This window comes from Vicia villosa, linkage group LG7, assembly GCF_029867415.1.
Source record: "Vicia villosa cultivar HV-30 ecotype Madison, WI linkage group LG7, Vvil1.0, whole genome shotgun sequence".
In the NCBI taxonomy this organism is placed as follows: domain Eukaryota; kingdom Viridiplantae; phylum Streptophyta; class Magnoliopsida; order Fabales; family Fabaceae; genus Vicia; species Vicia villosa.
The window spans coordinates 69,736,141-69,742,140 of NC_081186.1; positions in this window are offsets into that span (position 1 = coordinate 69,736,141).

Genomic DNA, 6,000 nt, shown 5'->3' on the forward strand with positions numbered 1-6,000 from the left:
TATCAAGAGTCGCTACCTTGTGAAACAATACCAATGTGACCTATAAATAACTCATTATGAATTTAGAAAAACACAATACAAAAATTCAAATCCTCTAGAATAAATTTTAGACACTTTTCACTACATTCGAGTTTTCATCTGTCTTGTGCAAATTCGATAAGGCTGAATTATCCTGGGTATTCCTGCATCAAAACTCTAAGACATTCGAGAGTGCTTGAAATACTATAAGGAAAGTGTTTCGTACACGATTTAGCCTCGAACCATTTGATTGAAATTAATTTTCTAACAATCTTATAGTAGTTTCATAATGACAATCGAGGCTTCCGTTTCAAACATTAAAGAATGAATTGATGTATCGTAGACACATTCTAAACACGGGAAGAATTTACATCATGAATCCGGGTACGTTCTTATTATTTTTTATAAAAATTAGAGCAAGGTAAAAATTATAATATCAAGATAATAAAATAATATATTTTGTTATCATAGTGTATTGTCACGATAATGCCGTAAATATATGAATATATTAATTTAGTCGTTGAACGTATACCGTTATTGAAGTGTTAATTGTATTAATAAATATCTTTCTGAAAAATGGTAGTATGAACCAAAACTAATATATCAGTTACAACAATGGCCATTCTTATGAAATTAATTCTTTTTATTGTCAGAATTAATTCACTCATTAATTACATATGCATGTGTTGTGGGTGTGTAATGATAAGTAAACAAAGTAAATAGTAAAAGTAATACATACATAATTTATGTTTTCGAGTTCATGATTTTCTGTATTGTTCAATGCTCATAATCTTCTTGTTTGTTTTGATAATGAATCATGAAAATATATGTCGCACATTGAAATTATTATATACACATTAATAAATAGTACGTTTTTCTCCAATAAATCATAAGGTTACTGTGTATGGAAAATACAAGACCATAATTGAAAAAGTATACTGTTACGTAAATAAATTGCACTGTATGAGATATATTGTAATTATCTCTCGTATTGATTCTATAGTACCGGTTCATATAAGTTGAAACCAAAGTCATCTTCATACTACAACTTTTAAAAAGTCATACATACTAGCATAAAATGTGACCATTGATCTATTTATTTTTTCATATTATGTATATAATTGAAAAACTAATATAATAAACATATATAATTTATGTTACCTATATGTTCATATATGTGAAAGTTTGTATTATAGTGGTAGATATATTGCTTCAAATAATGCATAATTAATTAATTATTTATTTATTTTAAAATAAATAAATATAATTCAAATTATTTTGAAATGATTATATGAAAAATATGTTAATCACCAACCAATGTGATCAAATCTATTAAAGTTTATTATGAAGTCAAATTATAAAATTGAATTTTAATTTGGATTCTATGATAATACTTATTTGTATTCAACGAGACTTATCATTATAAGGCATATAAAGATTATTCATAGATGGATCATGACTAATACAGACCTCTAAATTTGAAGTCTAATATAACGAATCCTGATATGTGGAATTTTGAGAACCTTATCGTGGAGGATAAGAAATCTGAGTTTCTCACAAATGAAGAACCTCGTGAGAAAGGTTTTCCACACGGCTTGTTGAGACGAAAGTTCTTCACGAATTGTTGAAACATATTCCGAACTAAGGACAAGGTAGAGAGTCTGAAATGCTAAGGATCTAGGACCGAACAAAATTGCTTTTCGACTTATTTCTCTTGTGTAGGAGGAAATAGTGAGAGTTTTGTTGGTAAGATTCATATTATTCTTCAAGTGGAAGATGATCTTAATATTTATAAGGAATAATTTCAAAGGACTCCTCTTGGAATGATGTTATCCAATTTTAAATGGATTCAACAATATCAAACCATACTTGGTTGGATGCAAGTGGGTGTTTAGAAGGAAGTATCATAAAGATGGTACACTAAACTCCTACAAGTCTAAATTAATAGCCAAGGGTTTTAGACCAAAGAAATGTGTTGATTGTTTCAACACATATGCACTAGTAGCAAGCACAACAAAAATTGGAGCTTCGTTTGTATGACCCTATAGTTCATCAAATGTACGCCAATATGACACTCCTAAATGGAGATCTCGATGAGGAGATTTATATGGAGAAACCATAAGGTTAAGTGCTTCCTGCAGGTAATGAACAAAAGGTATGAAAGCTTGTTAAATCCTTGTATGGATTAAAACAAGCACCAGAACAATGACATTAAAAATTTGACTTTGTCATTGCAAAGTTCACAAATTAAAGGGGAGAGACACAAGTTATGGGGAGAATTTTCAATATTATCAAAACAAGAATTCAAAGAGTTTGTCATCATCAAAAAGGGGGAGATTGTGAAGAATATATCTTATATTTAGTTTTGATGAAGACAAAGGTTATCAAAGAAGCAAAGGATCAAAAGAGTCATGCACATCAATGATGTAGTTGATCAAGAAGGTTGAACATAGAAGTTCAAGAGAAGATTTGAGAGAAGTGAACATAACTAAGGTACTTGTTGCAATTCATACTATTTACTTTAAGTGGCTCATAATTTTATATCTCACTTCATCTAAAAACCTTCTTGCATCATCATGCATGATTATCTAAAAGCCTTCTTCATCTAATTCTCGTGATAAGTGTTTGTACACAAAGTTGTGTAAGAATATCGGGATATTCCTTTGTCTCTATGTTGATTACTTGTTGATCATTATCAAAGAGATGAATGGAATCTTAGAAACAAAGAGGTTTCTAGCTTCCACAACCAAGATTAAAAATCTTGAAATAGTGGACACTCTTTTCGATCAAAGTAAAGCGAATGAGTGGGGGTTTAAAACATAGTCAAACACACTATATTGAGAAAACTTCCACATTCAAGATGAAAGATCTTGGACTAGTTGACACTCTTTTGGGGATCAAATTAATGCGAAAATAGTGGAGGTTATGAACTTAGTCAAATACACTTTGTTGAGAAAGTTCTTGATAAGTTCAAACTGTCACATTTCAAAAAGTGAATATTCAATTTGATCTTAGTGTCAAAATGATGATGGAAGAGTTATGGCTATACTAAAATACACAAGTGAAAATGGTTTTCTAATGCAATTTACTATATGCGATATAGCAGTTGCAAATAGTAAATGAGTAGATTTACTAGCAATCCAAATGGTGAGCATTGTAAGGACATCACAAGGATTTTGACTATCTTTTAAAACCAAAATTTGACTTCCATTATGGTAGGTTTCCTGCCATAGTAGAAGGATATACCAATATGAGTTGGATATCGAGTATTGGAGATCATAAATTTACAACTAAGTGGATATTTACACTAGTTGGGGGTAAGATTTCTTGGAAGAGCAAGAAACAAACATGTACCACTCTCTTGACTATGGAGCCATAGTGTGTGGATCTCGCTTCCACTACTCAAGAAGTTGAATGGTTGAAGGACTTTCTGTTGGAAGTTCCATTGGCTAAAGACAATATTTCAAAGGTGTTAACACAATGTGATAGTCAAGCCAATTTAGCAATAGAATTCAGATAAGTGTAAAATGAAAAGTCTGGGCACTAAGGCCTTAGACATTCTTCCGCGAGAAAATTGATTAAAGATGTAATCATTTCATTCACATATATATGATCGATCTATAATTTGAATAATTCATTTACTAAACTACTTGCCAGGGATTTAGTAAAGACAACCTTGAGAGGTGTGAGGTTGAAACTCGTTGATAAGCGTTCCGACAATGATAGCAACCCAATCTGAAGTTAATACATCTTAACCTAAGATTCAATGGGTAACAACAAGTCGTTGATTTGGAAGTTAGTGCAACATTTTGTGACAATGTTGACTATTACATAATTGAGGGTTGAGTTTTTAAAAAAAACTCTTAATGAAGTTCTATATCGAGGAGGATATGTATCTCAAGAAATAGATACAAACTGAACTTCACCTATATGAATTTCAAGATGGTGCCGTCTTAAATTGAGAGTTGGAGTTTCTCTCATGAAAAATTCATGAAAACAGGAAAAGCACACATGGCCATAAATAGTGCTAGGCGAGATATGTAGGCGAAGAACCTTTAAAGAGTGTGTGTATAGTAACGTCGGTCTGATCACATGGGATAACGGTTCAAAATATACTCTCAAGACGGGTTTTACGTAGGCTAACAGGCTAACTAGGCCTTCGAAAAGGCCAGACGGGTTTCGAACCTGAGACCTTGAGAGGAGCACACTCTCAAGACCCAAGCGTTTCACCGCTAGACCACACACACGCACCCAAGGTTGTTAATGATATGAATATTCATAATGAATTTTTATTTATTTATTTGTTTCTCTTTCTTACTCTAATTATCGGTAATTATTGAACCATATCTATCCAACATAAGGACTCGAAGGACTTAAATTGAATGTATTTGAGAAAATCACGATCATATGTTTCTACCAAACCAACATACATAAATTTTGGAGAAATATCTCATTTGATAGTTAACTTTGATCTAACAGTAAATTTAATTAAAGCATAAATATAATGTAACCTATTGATGCATTATTTCCACAAATGACTTAATTTGTTACTATCTAACGTCATTATTTCTCACTTGTGAATAATTGAAATTTTATATAATTTTTTTTCTTCAAATAACCTCTTTATTAAGTACGCTAAAGCACAATACACAACACTTCGATGTATTTAAAAGACATTCAACAATAATCTTAAGTTTATAAAAGATATTTACAATTTTATAAATGTTAAAACCTATTTAATTGTAATGAGGATATATTATCAACTTTAACATATAAATTAAAAAGTGATAAAATAATTTGTTATATGAAAGAGGTAAATATGACTGAAACTGTTAATTTTGTTTATGTTATGATTCTCTTTTTTCTTATTGGAAAGGATGTTCAAGGGAGTAAGTATTGTCATTTAAAATTCTCTTCTTTATTTCGTCCACATTATCTTATCCCGATTTCAGTAATATTATTTTATTTCTTATTTCATTATATCAGGTTGTACATGTGTGGAACATATCGATTGTCCAGGAAGTATGTGAACGTTTACGTTTTATCTAATATGTGTTTATGGCATGTGTGATTGCATTGGTCTTGCGTTGACCTAGAATATGAAATCAAAGTATTTGGTTTTTAGTTCGCACCCTAAAGAGTAGACAAATATTCTACTAGAGTCTTATATAAAATGTCATATAGTTAAAGTGTTTACATCTAAGATATTGATCTTTTTATTTTAATTTTTATGAATCTTGTAAGTATGACTTTACTAATATCTTTTTATTTTAATTTTTATGAATCTTGTAAGTATGACTTTGCACTCTATAATGATAGTAATTGAATAAAATAAGGAAGAAGATCATATTATTCTGATTATCTTCTCTTTTATGGTATATTTAAAAATATCTTTTATAGTTAAATTTAAAAATAGTTTAATTTTACTTCCAAGAATATTTTTTTTATAAACAACTTGCATTAATAGGATTAATAGGAGAGTACTAGGGATACTCTAACCCATAATACAAAAAAAAAACAAAGTGCCTACAGAACCATACCTACCCGGATTACACATTAAAGATACAATCCATCGGATTTTGACACCACTCATAAAAATTACAGTAAACCTTTCTATTTGACCCTATTGCTAATCATTTCTAAGAGAACATTTTAAAGTTAAACAATGTGTCCCCCACATCCACAACACCTCCACACCTCCTTTAAAGATAGTGTTATTCCTGCAATTCTATATGCACCAACGCAATGATAGCCATAATTCCATAACTCTTTTCCTCTTAACCCCCAACAGCTTCAATTTTTCTATAACCTTTCCAAGATTATCACCACAGTTTGTATCCATCATTCTATCAAGATGCAGCTACAACAAAATTTTCTCCCACAAAACTCTCATAACCGGACAAGAGATCATGACATGACCTATGGTTTCCAACTCCGAATGAATCACGTAACAAATAACAACAGTCCTCTAAGGTCAAAATA